The sequence below is a fragment of the Hordeum vulgare genome, chromosome 6H (assembly GCF_904849725.1).
Source record: "Hordeum vulgare subsp. vulgare chromosome 6H, MorexV3_pseudomolecules_assembly, whole genome shotgun sequence".
In the NCBI taxonomy this organism is placed as follows: Eukaryota; Viridiplantae; Streptophyta; class Magnoliopsida; order Poales; family Poaceae; genus Hordeum; species Hordeum vulgare.
Genome location: NC_058523.1, coordinates 77673598 through 77689958, shown reverse-complemented (window position 1 = coordinate 77689958; position 16361 = coordinate 77673598). Strand labels below are relative to the sequence as shown.

Here is a 16361-nt window from a genome sequence, read left to right as displayed (position 1 = left end):
CTAATGTGAGTCCATGGTATACATGCACTTTCACCTTCCACCGTTGCTAGCCTCTCTAGTGCCGCGCATCTTTCGCCGGTGCACAAAACCACCATAGACCTTCCTCAAAACAGCCACCATACCTACCTATCATGGCCTTTTCATAGCCATTCCGAGATATATTGCCATGCAACTCCCACCGTTCCGTCTCATGACTTGTGTCGTCACTTTCATATTGCCATTGCATGATCGTAAGATAGCTAGCGATATGTTTCAACATCATACGCTAAGCTAGATCGTTGCACATCCTGGTACACTGCCGGAGGCATTTCCTATAGAGTCATCATTGCTCTAAGTATTAAGTTGTGAGTAAATAAAAGTGTGATGATCATCATTATTAGAGAATTTTACCATGTGAGGAAATAAAAAAAAATAGGCCAAAGATGCCCGCCAAAAAAACTGAAAACAGGCCAAAGAGCCCATCCAAAAAAGAGAGAAGGGACAATGCTACTATCTTTTTCCACACTTGTGCTTCAAAATAGCACCATGTTCTTCATGATTGAGAGTCTCTTGTTTTGTCACCACCATATACTAGTGGGAATCTTCATTATATAACTTAGCTTGTATATTCCAATGATGGGCTTCCTCAAAATTGCCCTAGGTCTTCGTGAGCAAGCAAGTTGGATGCACACCCACTAGTTCTCCTTTTGAGCTTTCACACACTGATAGCTCTAAGTGCATCCCTTGCATGGTAATCCCTACTCTATCACATTGATATCTATTGATGGGCATCTCCATAGCTCGTTGATACACCGAGTCAATGTGACCATCTCCTCCTTTTTGCCTCACAACCTCCACCACACTCAATTTCACCTATAGTGTTATATCCATGGCTCACGCTCATATATTGCGTGAGAGTTGAAAAAGGTTTGAGAAAGTAAGAGTGCAAAAAAATTACTTGGCCAATACCGGGGTTGTGCATGATTTAAATTCGTTGTGTGTGGATGATGGAGCATAGCCAGACTATATGATGCTGTAGGGATAACTTTCTTTGGCCGTGTTCTTTCGAAAGTTCATGATTACCTTGCGAGTTTGCTTGAAGTATTATTGTTTTCATGTCAATAGCAAACTATTGTTTTCAATCTTACGGATCTGAACATTCATGTCACATGAAAGAAGTTGCAAAGGACAAATATGTGAGGTAGCATTCCACATCAAAAATTCAGTCTTTATCACTTCCCTACTCGAGGACGAGCAGGAGTTAAGCTTGGGGATGCTTGATATGTCTCCAACGTATCTATAATTTTTTATGGTTCCATGCTATTATCTTGTCAACTTTGGATGTTTTGTATGCATTCTATATCTTTTTTGGGACAAACCTATTAACTTAGTGCCAAGTGCCAGTTCCTGTTTTTTCCGTGTTTTTGACCTTTTTCAGAGGAGAATATTAAACGGAGTCCAAACGGAATAAAACCTCCAAAAAGATTTTTTCCGGAACAGAAGATACACAGGGAACTTGAGAACCAAGGCAAAGGGCACCAGGGGAGGCCACAAGCTCCCTAGCCGCGGCCTGGGGGCGCCTAGCAGGCTTGTGGGCCCCCGTAGCTCGTTTCCCCTACCTCTTCCGCCTATAAATTTCCTAAAAATCTGAAACCACGGGAGAGAGCCACGAAAATACTTTTCCGCCGCCTCAAGCTTCTGTCTACGCAAGATCCCATGTGGGGACCGTTTTTGTGCCCTGCCGGAGGGGGATTCGGACACGAAGGGCTTCTTCATCAACCCCATTGCCTCTTCGATGATGCGTGAGTAGTTCACCAAGGACCTGCGGGTCCATAGCTAGTAGCTAGATAGCTTCTTCTCTCTCTTGGATCTTCAATACAAAGTTCTACATGATCTTCATGGAGATCTATCCGATGTAATCCTCTTTTGCGGTGTGTTCGTCGAGATCCGATGAATTGTGGATTTATGATCAGATTATCTATGAAAGGTATTTGAGTTTCCTCTGATCTCTTATAAGCATGATTTCATATCCTTGTAATTCTCTTCGAGTTGTGGGTTTCGTTTGGCCAACTTGATCTACAATTCTTGCAATGGGAGAAGTGCTTGGTTTTGGGTTCATACCGTGCGGGGACCTCACCTAGTGACAGAAGGGGTAGCCAGGCATGCATCATGTTGTTTCCATCAAGGGTAAAAAGATGGGGCTTATATCTATTGCATGAATTTATCCCTCTACATCATGTCATCTTGCTTAAGTCGTTACTCTGTTTGTTATGAACTCAATACCAAAGTTGTCAGAATCGCGATTTTGAATCAGATCGGAGCTTCGTTTCTAGGATCGTGAATCGTAGAATCTTAACTATCAGGATCATACAAACTTATATTCTATGAGAAAAATCTTAGAATCGGAGGGGCTATTCTGGATCGTAAGATCGTAAGATTCTAAGACTTGAGTCACGATTTTGACAACTTTGCTCAATACACTAGATGCATGCTGGATAGCGGTCGATGTGTGGAGTAATAGTAGTATATGCAGAAAGTATCAGTCTACTTGTCTCGGACGTGATGCCTATATGTATGACCATTGACTTAGATATCGTCTTGACTTTGCGTGGTTCTATCAATTGCTCGACAGTAATTTCTTCACCCACCGTAATATTTGCTAGCATGAGAGAAGCCTCTAGTGAACACTATGACCCCCGGGTCTACTTCACATTATATTTTCAGCTCTACACTATTACTTTGTTGCACTTTCCACCTTCAAATCTCACCTTGGAATCAATCATGAAGGGATTGACAACCCCTTTGTAGCGTTGGGTGCAAGTTTGTTGTTTTTGCGCAGGTAATTTTGGAGACTTGCCTTGATACTCCTACTGGATTGATACCTTGGTTCTTAAACTGAGGGAAATACTTATTGCTACTGTGCTGCATCACCCTTTCCTCTTTAAGGGAAAAACCAACGCAAGCTCAAGAGGTAGCGATACCCCACGCGTTGCGGCAGAAACCTTCTAAAAAGTATATGGATAAGTGGTAGAAGACTAAAATTAATGCAAAAACAAGTATAAAACTTTCTTACATGACTTAATTACCTAAAAAAAGTGGTATAAGACCAAAATTCATGCAAAAACAAATACAAAACTCTCTTACATGACTTAATTCCGTGGGAAAAATAATGCACGAGGTGGTATTTTTGCATGAAGAGATTAATAAAAATAGTAACTTATAATTCCATCCATGACTTAATAATGTGGCATTGTTGCATGAAACAAGATTATTACTTGTGATGACAACGACTATTGCCTTGATGTAACCAAGGGTTGAAAGGAGGTGATAAAAAGTTATGAGTAAAAAAAGTGATAACCAAAATTATTAGATGCAACTAAAAATCCAAAAAAATAAAAAAAAGTAAGTAATGGCGCACCAGGAGAAGGAGCGCCATTGCTATCACGGTATTTATGGCGCACCACTAAAAGGTGAGCCATTGATATACCACTTTTTATGGCGCACCCCTAAATGGTGCGCTATTGCTAATTCTCGCCCGTAGTATCCCCTTCTTTCCCTCCGCTCACTCGTCTCTCCCTCGCATCTCCACTCCAACCACACCCCTCCCTCCCTCCCATCTCCCCTCCCTCCACCCAGCGCCGGTTAGGGTTTGCTGCCACCGCCCCCGGCCACCGCCGCGGCCCCCTCGTCAGCCACCGCCGCAGGAGAACCACCCACGGCCGCGTCCTCTTCTGTCTTCTCTGGCCGCCGAGGGATGCCCACCGCCGGCCAGCTGACCTCCACTAGAACCGCCCCTCGTCGAGCATCGCCAATAGCCAACGGAGGAGCTTCACCGCCCCCCCGTATCCGCCTCGAGCAGCAGGAGCTCCACCTCTGCTCGCATCCGCCATCCCCACCCCCACCTCGAGCAGCAGGAGCACGGTTTGAGGCTGCTCTTCCCATCTCCCTTGTGACCAACCAGAGGTAAACAAGCAAGCTTACTTTCATATGCTATTTTTATTTATGTTTCTAATTCTTATGAATATATATCCCACCATGAGAAACCTATGTGCAGATCCATATGATGCAAACGTGTGTGTGTGTGTGTCCTCAGCATACATTGTTTCGTGGTTATGTTGGTACACAACAGCTTGTCTGTGTGAAACATCTACTATTACTTCCTGGTCATGGCAGCAGTGAAGCGTGTGACAATTTACCTTTTACATATGCTTGATTGGAATTTATGATGTGAAATGGATGGAAAAGTAAAAAAAAGGCAAATTGGGATGCACACAACATGGGGGGATGTTTGAACCATAGAGATTATGATAAAATTCTTGGCTAGGACAGGGAAACAAATTCCCAAGAATCAACTAAATAACAAATGGCATGTAGTTTGATTGTAATAGCATGCTGTTCTTGGAGACAAGTCCTTGAGTTCTTTGATTGTAATAGCTTTTTGTTTGATTAGTTCTCAGCTCCCAGCTACTTTGATGATACGCATGTAGTCCGAACCAGTTAACATATACAGGGGAAAATGATGCGGTTTCTGAAACTTAACTTGCATCTAAACAGAGGCCACTCTGAAGTGTTTCTCAATCACATTTCAGTAAAATTAAGTCAAATGCGGTAACAAATAAACCAAAAGATTAGGCAGGGTCACTGTTGTAGACTGTAGTGGCATGGAAATTTACATCACATGTCTTGTTGACATCTCCGATAGCAATACATCAGGCCTTAGAGATGCATGACAACTTCAAGAAAGTTTGAATTTGCATACTACAGTAGCTAACAAAAAGGTTTACACCAACCATAGTCATATAGAATAGACTACTATATAACAGCGAACCCATGGACTGAAGAGGCTCAGCAACATAGTCACCTGTTTGAGTGATTCTAGTTTATTGTATGCATCCATTTGGCAGAACTTACTCCCTATATTATTTTATAGGTTTCGGAGGAATTACTGTAGGAGTTGTTTGTCGAAGCAAGCCCCGTTGGTAAGTAGCATGTCCACAATGGGATACTTTTATGCCCTATAATAATATGGTTGTTGATGACCCACAAGTATAGGGGATCAATTGTAGTCCTTTCGATAAGTAAGAGTGTCGAACCCAACGAGGAACAGAAGGATCTGACAAGTGGTTTTCAGCAAGGAAAAATCTGTAGACAGTGAAATTGTCGGTAACAAGTGATTGTGTGGTGAGATGATTCGTAGAAAGCAACACGTAACAAAAGTAGCAACGGTGCAGCAAAGTGGCCCAATCCCTTTTATAGCAAGGGACAAGCCTGGACAAAGTCTTATAGGAGGAAAAACGCTCCCGAGGACACACGGGAATTTCTGTCATGCTAGTTTTCGTTACTTTGATAGTTTGATATGTGGGTGGACCGGCGCTTGGGTACTGCCCTTACTTGTACAAGCATCCCACTTATGATTAACTCCTCTCGCAAGCATCTGCAACTACGAAAGAAGAATTAAGACAAAGTCTAACCATAGCATTAAACTAGTGGATCCAAATCAGCCCCTTACGAAGCAACGCATAAACTAGGGTTTAAGCTTCTATCACTCTAGCAACCCATCATCTACTTACTACTTCCCAATGCCTTCCTCTAGGCCCAAATAATGGTGAAGTGTTATGTAGTCGACATTCACATAACACCACTATAGGAAAAACTACATGCAACATATCAAAATACCGAACGAATACCAAATTCACATGACTACTAATAGCATGACTTATCCCATGTCCTCAGGAACCAAAGTAACTACTTACAAAGCATAATAATATTCATGACCAGAGAGGTAATGAATAACATCAAGGATCTGAACATAAACTCTTCCACCAAATAATCCAACTAGCATCAACTACAAAGAGTAATCAACACTACTAGCAACCTTACAAGTACCAATCGGAGTCGCGAGACGGAGATTGGTTACAATTGATGAACTAGGGTTAGGAGATGAGATGGAGCTGATGAAGATGTTGATGGTGACGAGTCCCCTCCGATGAGAGGAGTGTTGGTGATGACGATGGTGATGATTTCCCCCTCCGGGAGGGAAGTTTCCCTGGCAGGATCGTCCTGCCGGAGCTCTAGATAGGTTCTGCTCAAGTTTCGCCTCGTGGCGGCGGAGAGTCCATGAAAAAGCTCCCCCCTGATTTTTTTTCCAGACGAAACCCTTCAGATAGCAGAAGAGGGGGGGGGGCGTTGGCCAGCAGGCTAACACAAGCCCCCTTGCCGCGGCCTGGGGGGGGTGGCCGCGCTGTGCAAGCTTGTGGGCACCTGCTGGCGCCCCTCTGGCGCTTCTTCGGCCTAGTATTTTTTATAAATCCGGAAAAAATTCTCGTTGATTTCAGCTACCGGCATTCTCCCTCTTCATGCAAACCTTGCAAAATAAGAGAGAAAAGGCATAAGAATTGTACCGTGAAGTGAAATAACAGCCCAAGAAGCGATAAATATCAACATGAAAACATGATGCAAGATGGACGTATCAAGTCCCCCAAGCTTAGACCTCGCTTGTCTTCAAGTGAAAGCCTAGCTCAATAAATATGTCCACATGTTTAGGGAGAGAGGTGTCGACAAACCAAGATACGAACATGCATGCATCATGATCATGATCAGAACAGCAATACCAACATATAATCTCTCATGCTAAAGTGATAATTCCTTCACAAAGTAAAGCATGGATCAAAAACCTTACTGAGAAGTAACAAACGATAGCCTTTAGTCATTGAAGCAATTGCAATTTATCACAACATCAGAAAGAGTCAAATAAGAGCTTGTAAACAAAATCCACATACTCAATCATTCTTTCATTCTCTACAATTGCTACAACTCACGTGGTACTCATGAGATCAAAGTTTCAGCTGGACACAGAGAATGATAGGGCCTTATAGTTTTGCCTCCCAACTGCTTACCTCAAGGGTAATGTCAACAATAATAATTCATGAATACTTACTTCCAAGTTGACATATGAACATATATCTTTCCCAAGCATGTGACGCTAGCCAAGATAAAGGCAAAATAAGGAATTGCTGAAGATAACCATGACTCTTTCAAGGGCAACAAGTAAAGGTACAAGATAGGCCCTACGCAGAGGGAAGCAGAGGTTGTCATGCACTTTTGAGGTTTGGATGTGTGTCCTCTTAGTGCGGAGGAACGTCACTTTATATTGCCTCCTGTGATAAAGAACTTTATTATGCAGTCTGTCGCTTTTATGTCTTCCTCATCACTGGTTCATACAAAGCTTATTTTCCACGCACTAATAGATCATACATATTAGGGAGTAATTTTGATTGCTTGCACCGATGACAACTTACTTGAGGGATCTTATTCAATCCATAGGTAGGTATGGTGGACTCTCATGGCAAAACTGGGTTGATGGTTTATGGATGCACAAGTAGTATCTCTACTTAATGCGGGAGCTCTGGCTAATATGAGGTGGAAGCAATCGTCACATGCTAAGGGATCTGTAATCAGATAACATTGTTTGGAACCAAGCAAACACAATTCATTATGTTGTCTTCCTTGTCCAACATCTACTTCTAGGCATGCAATAGTTTAGTGAGTGTTCACAATCATAGATGGTGTCAGAGATGATATATTTCTATGTGAACCTCTCCTTCTTTATCACTTCCTATTAATTGCAACCATGACCAAGGTGTACGTTTGCCTACCCTCAACAAGTTTCAATCACCATTCTTTTTATATGTGAAGCCATCACTTCCCATAAGATCATTACGTGATCTTTCATGCTTTTGTTCTATTCTCACTCTTTTGATCATGGAAAGATGCTAAGCCCTTCAACTAAGACACTCTTTATTATATGGCTCACGAGCTCAAATACATCGGGGGTGACACAAAGCAAATCTCAAGACTAAAACACTATAGAAAGAGAAAACTGAAAAGGAAAACTAAAACAAAGGTAAAGGTAAAAGATGTGATGGTGATACGATATCGGGGCAACTCCCCCAAGCTTGGCACAAGCCAAGGGGATTGCTCATACCCATGCTTAGTTGTCTTCCTTTGGTGGTGATGGTGGAGGAACTGTTGCAATATGGGCTTGATCCTCCGTCTTCCAAGGCATAGGTGCTCCATCATGGAAAGATGAACGAATCTCCGGAATCCTCAAATCTGCAGCCAACCGTATTGATTTAAATCTATACTCATACTCGCAGTTTTGGTTCTGCAGGTCATAGATCTGGGCCTGGTGTTGATCAATCCTATCATAGAGCCTGGAGATGTGTTTCCCAATGTCATTGGCATCAATCCTGTGCTTGCTGGTGAACTCCGTGATCATCATGTGGTTGGCGTTGAGTCCACGATCCACCATCCCTTGGCACTTGAAGACTTGTTGCTCCATTGCTTCGAGCCTCGTCTTCAAGCTTCCGGTCTTCTTGGGCCCCTCAACATCACGGATGTGCAACATCCCCTCACACATCTCGATAGATTGAGGGTGTTGCAACACTCCCGTGAGGTAGGGATTGATGACCTTCTCGAAGATCTTGTCCTTCGGAGCTTTTTGGGAGGTCATAGCGATCTAGATCTGCCACACAAACAGGCTCGAAATGAAAAAAAAAGAAATCTGCGTGATGCAGGGGTCAGACCAAACGGGAGTATATATAATGATTTTTTTCACACCAGACACTACTAGGAAAAGGGCTATAGATGATATAGATACCGATGGCGCACCACACAAGTAGTGCGCCACTACTATATAGTAGTGGCGCACCATGTGCAGGTGTGCCATTAGTGTGATGGACACTAATGGCGCACCACACACTCGGTGCGCCACTACTATATATTTTTTTTTGCAAAACTACTAATGGCGCACCAGCAGCTGGTGCGCCATTAGTAACCATGGTTGCTAATGGCGCATCTGTTGGTAGTGCGCCACTACTATATTTTTTTTTTGCAAACTACTAATGGCGCACCACAGCTAGTGCGCCATTAGTAACCAGTGTTACTAATGGCGCACCACAGCTAGTGCACCATTAGTAACCAGTGTTACTAATGGCGCACCACAGCTAGTGCACCATTAGTAACCAGTGTTACTAATGGCGCATCACTTGGTGGTGCGCCACTACTATTTTTTTTTTGCAGAACTACTAATGGAACTACTAATGGGGCATATGTAGGTGGTGCGCCATTAGTAACCTGGGACCAGCTAGATATTTTGGACAGCCACCTACCACACTCACTTTCCCCACTTTCATTCTCTCCACCTCCTCCTCCAAGCTTGTCTCGGGTGCCTCCTCCTCCTCACCTCATTTGCATCACAGTGTCCCCCCCGCACCCTCCCCTGCTCCACCACCGCCGAGCACCCACTTCACCCTCCCCCGCTCCACCGCCGATGCCGACCCCCCGCACCCTCCCCGACCCGCTCCACCGCCGCCGCCGACCCTCCGCACCCTTCCCCGCTTAACCGCCGCCGCCGACCCCCCGCACCCTCCCCCGCTCCACCGCCGCCGACGACCCCCCACACCCTCCCCGGCCAGCTCCACCGCCACCGACGACTCCCGCACCCTCCCCCGCTCCACCGCCACCGACGACCCCCCGCAACCTCCCCCGCTCCACCGCCGCCGCCGACGCCCCGCACCCTCCCCCGTTCCACCGCCGCCGCCGACCCCCCGCAACCTCCCCCGCTCCACCGCCGCCGCCGACCCCCTGCACCCTCCCGTGTCTCCTCGCTCGGTTCCCCCGAACGGAATCGGCCGAGTGCACCACCCACCCCCTCCCTCCCACCCGAGCGCCATTGCTATCCAAAAATAATTACTAATGGTGCACCTCTCTGGGATGCGCCATTGCTATGTAATTTTTTTACTAATGACGCACTCCATGAGGATGCGCAAATACTATAAAAAAACATTCTAATGGTGCACTGCTCGGGGTGCGCCATTCCTAACCCCTATGCCCTCGCCTCTCCTGTGCCCTCGCCCTCGTCTATGGAGACGCCACCCACCCCCTCCCCCACCCTCGTCCACGGAGACGCCGCCTCCGCGCACCACCCACCCCTCCCTCCCACCCTCGCCTATCCTCTGCCCTCGCCCTCGTCCACGGAGATGCCGCTCCTCCTCGTCACCGCCTGCGCCGCCGCTTCCGCGCTCGATGCCTTCCACGTCCCCTCCGTCGAGGCCGAAGCCCACGTACGTATGCCGTCAGCCCCTCCCCTCTCCTGGGCTCTCTCTAGAGCGGTCTTCTGCAGTTGAGCCCTCTGAACCGCGAGCGCTCGCCTGAATATGTCATGTGATTCGCGGAGGTGGTGTCGCCAGTAGTAACGCCGAAATTTTGCGATCCTCTGAGGAACCCAGTAGTAGGGTTCGGGGCTCGACGTCGCTAGTGGGGGTGAGCTTTTGGGGATCTGGCCGGTTCTCTGTCCGTGAATTCGCCGATCTGCCCGGATGCATCTTGGCAGTACAGGTTCATTGTACCAGGATATTCGTTTACCTAGAATTCTATACGAGTACAAGTTTTTAGGCTCTTACGAGTTGTATGAAAGTTGGGTTCAGATTCCATGGCTTGTTCCTTGCGGTCACCGGAAAGTCTGTTGCTTTATCAGACATCATTTTCTCGTTGTTGTGGAATGCACGCCTTCAACCCCCTGCTTGTTCCTGTTTTATACATGTAGTAAAGCCTGATTATTGATTCTCTTGTGCTCCCGTAGGTAACGAAGATAAATCGATTCCACAAACAGATCAATGGGAACAACAAGGTTTGTGCTTTTACGCCGCCCTATTTCAAAACGAACGGAGGGAGTACTTCTATTGTAGCACCACCGACAAATTTCTGAAAACCAATGTGATAGGTCACCTTGACCTTCAGTCTATCTGCATATTTGGAATCACTTTTCACGTGGAACACAAAACAGGTGATATTTTCTTTCTAGTATGATGTGCAATGCTAAACTATTCTCTAACTGTGTAGATGCCCAGTAATCGGTCGATGGCACCACCCACCCCCTCCCTCCCCCCTCGAGCGCTATTGCTATCCAAAAAAATAAATATTACTAATGGTGCACCTCTCTTGGGTGCGCCATTGCTATCCAAAAAAAATATTACTAATGGCGTACCTCTCTCGAATGCGCCATTGCTATATAAAAAAAAGATTACTAATGGCGCACTGCATGGAGACGCGCCATTGCTATCAAAAAAATCTAATGGCGCACAGCTCGGGGGTGCGCCATTGCTAACCCGCACTGCTCTCTGCCTCTGCCCTTGCCTCTCCTCTCCCAAATCCAACCGAGATCCCGCCTCGCTCGTCCACGCTCCGGAGAGATCCCGCTCGTCGACGCCCCGGAGAGATCCCGCTCATCCACGCCCCGGATTTCTCTCGCTCTTTCCTCCCCTCCCTCCCTCGCGTCTCCGGTTGACCGGCGAGGGTCCCGCTTGGCGATGTGTGGTGGTGGTTGGCGGGGTGGGGAGCGCAGGGCCTTGACCGTCATCTGTGCAAGCCAGGACGGATAGGCGGCGGCGGCGACCACGACTGCAAAGCCGAGGAATTCCCCACCAAAGGTTAGAGCTTTTCCGAGTCTTGCTGGATTGCGCCCTTGCCCGGCGGGTGTTCAGCGGATTGCGCCTTTGCGCTGGAGGAAGGGGAGGGGGAGATGGCCAGCAAGGCGGAGACGGCGACCTGGGAGAAGATCCTGCGGCGGATGTTGTCGCCCGGGGCCACCATCCCGGAGGGCGCGACGGGGAACCCAGTGCGCCACTACTATATTTTTTTGCAAAACTACTAATGGCGCAGCACCAGCTGGTGTGCCATTAGTAACCAGGGTTACTAATGGCGCACCAGCTGGTGGTGCGCCATTAGTAGTTTTGGAAAAAACGCGGGACATAGCCTAAATATCAGGCGGGCTTTCCCCAAATCGACCGCGCGCCAATGATTTTTTTCCCAAATCGACCGTGCGCTATCCCCCGCCCTCTCCCTCCTGCAGCCTCCCCAGATCTCAGCGGCGCCCTGAACAGAGGCTGCTCTACCGGCACCCCACCCCACCCTCTACCGGCTCACCCCACCTGCTCGACCGGCGCCCCACCGCAGCCTCGACCGACACCCTCTCGAGCCCGCCAAGGAGGGGCCGCCTCGTCCCCACCGTCCGCTACGCGGGAGGATGGCGACGTCGGGCGGCGCACACGAGCTCCTCAAGATGGTCGTCCACGCCCGCGCCAGCGGCACCATCAAGATCATGGGCCTCATCGAGGGCGACTCCATCATCGTCATGGACGCCTTCGCGCTCCCCTTCGAGGGCACCGAGACCAGGGTCAAGGCCCAGGCCGACGCCTACGAGTACATGGTCGAGTACTCCACCATCAACAAGCAGGTACAGCGCCCGCCCCCAAATCCTTCTGCCACCATCGTCCCTGATTAGGGGGTTACCTTGTCATAAGGAGGCATTCCTGTTCATAGCTGTTTTAATGTTGCTATCCTTCTTGTCATGATTTATTTTTACAAGCAGTAGGTTGTGGTTGCAATACTGAATGTTGGTTGGTGTACTCAAAATAATAACCTTCCTCTACATGCAGAATTTATGGTGTGCACGACGAAGCGAAAGACAAATCTTTTGAGCTGGAACTAAGCTGGGTATGTGAGGAATCTAACCGTCAGCACGAGAAGGTAATAAACGACCACTCATGGATGGAATTAAACAGCCACCCGCGTCAAGAGTCTTCTTTGTTGAATTCCTTGCTAACTTGCCAAGTTATACTGTACACACAGGTTCTGAGTGATCTTCTGGAGCAGGCCAAGGTAGCAGCGCAGGCAGCGTTGGAAGAGATGGATGCTGACTAAGAAGAGACACTCGCTCCGTTTACTTTCACGCGTGGTGTAATAGAGATACATGGCCGGTAATTGCTACTGTTAGGGTGTTACCTTGTCACATGTAGCCTGTATGAAAAGGTTTGGGTGGGTGGGTTACCAGGCAATGCTGGTAACCCATATGCGTTTTGCGGTTAGGTGCATATATGCGTCTTGCGGTTAGGTGCATCAACTTGTGCAGTTAAATGTGGACAATTCCTTGACTTGGCCTTTGTGTTTTAGTTATGAACTTGTCTTCCTTTGTGTAAGTTTCCCCATCTGTTGTAGATATCGATTACTTGACTTAGCTTGCTGACGTACTGGGTAATCTAATGCAGCTGTATCAATTTATCTGGTAGTTATCATGCTTAATTAGTAGTGGTGTCATACAGTAGTATTTAGTGTGTATTTTATAGAATTGTTCTGTACCACCTATTTTATTCAACAAGATAGAAGATTTCGCCCTCTATTTTTGATATCTTAGATATAGTACATATCCTTGATTGTCTATTTGTGCTTGTTTAATATGTTTTGGCAAAGAATAATTTAGAGTCTATTGCAACTGAGATATGTGAACTTGGGAAGTAATGTGCACAGGCAGGTTTGTGTTAGGTGTTTAATGTTAATTACTTATCAAACTAACTTGCATATGTTCTCTATATGGATAAGCTGGAAGGTTGGAAACTGTGGTTGGCTGGTACCACTCACATCCTGGTTATGGATGCTGGCTGTCAGGCATTGATGTTTCAACTCAGATGCTTAATCAACAGTTTCAAGAACCATTCTTGGCTGTTGTGATAGACCCTACAAGGACTGTTTTTGCTGGTAAAGTGGACACTGGAGCTTTTAGGACATATCCAAAAGATTACAAGCCACCGGATGAGACTGTGTCTGAGTATCAGGCCATACCACTCAAAAAGATAGAAGATTTTGGTGTTCACTGCAAACAGGTAATGCGATCAATTGTTTCATTTATATTTTTGCAAGGTTGTGTTTTAGTTCTGTTCTAACTCTATATTCATGCAGTACTATTCTTTGGATATAACCTATTTCAAGTCATCCCTAGACTCTCACCTCCTTGATCTACTCTGGAACAAGTACTGGGTCAACACATTGTCTTCGTCACCACTTCTAGGTAACAGGGATTATGTTGCTGGAGAAATCTTTGATTTAGGTAAGCATTACCCTTGTAGAAAGATTTCGGGGAACTTGTTTTCTGGTTATGTCTAGTTTGGCCTTGCAATAAATAGAGAGAGTGATAACTACTTTTGTGCTACACAGCTGATACACTAGAGCAAGCTGAAGGGCAACTAGCACACAGTCGATTTGGCATGCTTATGCCATCACAGCGAAAGAAAGAGGTCGGTTTCTGTGTTCATGCCCTTTAAACTTGGTTATCCTCAGTGTACACCACTGTCCTCTTTGCTCGTATGAAGGTTCACAAAGCTGGGACTATTTTGGGGGCTGCATAATCGTTTCAGTTTCTGTATCTTTCATGTGCATATCAATATCTGCTTCTCTATTTAGTACACCCTCTGTTCCTAAACCTGCTAAAACGTCTTTCATTTAGGAACAGATGTATTATCATGTTGTTTGTTTTGTTAATTTTTTGTCACTTCCAATAGTAAATGGATGGTCCTGTATGTCTGATTGTCAAACTGATATAATGATGGAGTTCCATTAGGTCAATTATCACTCCCTATTATATGATGTTTTGCATATTTCAATATGGGCTACATACGGGCTGAAATGAGTGAACAAACACACTTAAACGTGTCTACATACATTTATTTTAGAAAAAAGTTGGAACATCTTGTAATAGTGAACGCAGGGAGTAACTGACCTTATGCCTGTCACATTGCCATGTTATCTTCATATGGATATGTTACAAATCTCTGCTATTTGTTTATTAAACGAAGAAAGTATAGCAGATATGATGCTAATTTTATGGTGATGTATAAAAAAATATTAGTAGTGCGAAGATTGTGAAAATGGTTGAGCCCCTAGGAGAGGCTGATGGTGTTGTTTGATACTTCGATGCTATGCTGTCCTATGTAGTTATGAAATGTTTTATGTCAATTACTTCATTGAGCCAGAGTGCATGAAACGAGGGATTGTACCAGACCTATATAGATCTAGTTTGCTTTGTTATTACAGTTTTGTAATATGTTCCTCCTACACCGTGTATATTTACACTTACATATAAAAATGGTTCTTTATTTCTCAAGTACTCTCAGTTCCTACCCCATCTTGTGCTTTCGGATGTGGATCAGTTTGATACTATCCTTGACATGGAAAAAGATGAGTTTGCTCCTGAGATACAAGAGGAAGAAGTAAGACGGTACCGACTCTGAGAATCAAGCTAATTTTGTTATGTTCTCACTGCTCACCATCTTTCCCATATATTGTGGATTCACTTGCCAATACAGGAAGGCGAGATAGAGTATGTTGAAGGTGATGATATCGAGATGGGTGACATGGATGATACGGAAGATTTTGAAGGCTTTGGTGATGAAGATGGTAAACATTTCCCTTGTTTCTACTGATTTTAATTTTGCATGTTATAGAGTGCTCTGATTTGCGAAGATACTTCTCATTTCTGTGTTCACTAGATAATGTAAAGAAACTTTACTTTTTCTGAATTATGGGCCTTGAAATTCCATTCTGACTTGTTTAATTAAGTATGCGGTGCAGAAATATTTATTTGGACAAAATGGTTATTTTGCATAGTAGTCCCAACTGCAAATCTGACCTCCATACAAAATACAAAATGATTGCAGTAGTGGCCTAGGGGGATCATACACCATGTCACCTATAAACATTGATAAAATTGAACACATCTTACTGTCTTGTCAGTTTTCATGTACGATTTGATGTCCAACACATAAAGTAGTAGTGGCCTGGGGGGATCAGTAATTATGTTTTTCTCTTTATGAAAGCTCTTTGGATGATTTCTTTATTGGAGTTCTCCCAAAATATGCATTTGTTTCACAATGTTAGTTTTTCTTTCCAAGTGATTTCATCGTGCCGTACACTAATTTGAACTAGCACAAATTCCTGCTAGAGCATAATTTTGTCCTCACCTTTCCGCAACAGGTGGAAGAAGACGAGGACAGGGGTAGCAGGCAAAGGACGCGAATGTGATTCTCCAGGCACGGCTTTAGTAACAAGCTTGGTGTCGATGATGTTGTACTTTAGATAATCTTTCATGTCTTTCTCGTGATGACCGCAGCTCTCTTCTATGTGGTAGTTTAGATGATCGATATCGACTTGTAATGTGAAGACAAACTCGCTACTCGCGGTCTCGAGACTTGTAATGCTCTAACTTTGCTCGGTATTTTAAATTCGAAGACTAATATGATGAATTGTATTCGGAGACTAATCTTCTATTGTATTCAAGAAATCTGTTGTTTATATGTTGTGCTCTCTATATTCTGTGCAATAATATGTTTTGTAATCTGTGCAAATATCATAAAAAATAAAATAAATACCTAATATTCATACTAGTGGCGCACCACTCAACACTTTAGTGGCGCACTTCAAAAGCACAGTAGTGGCGCATCGTCAACTAGTGCGCCATTAGTAAGCCAGAGCACATGGGTAAATATGGCCCT

General features: G+C 45.2%; 1 long non-coding RNA gene across 1 annotated transcript; it reads left to right on the top strand.

The window, feature by feature from the left end:
- Nucleotides 1–15018: 15018 nt before the first annotated feature.
- LOC123406405 lies at nt 15019–15932 on the top strand. The gene is made up of 3 exons (XR_006612113.1): nt 15019–15080; nt 15177–15267; nt 15844–15932. It is a non-coding gene; the product is annotated as an uncharacterized LOC123406405 (long non-coding RNA).
- The last annotated feature ends 429 nt before the right edge of the window (nt 15933–16361 follow it).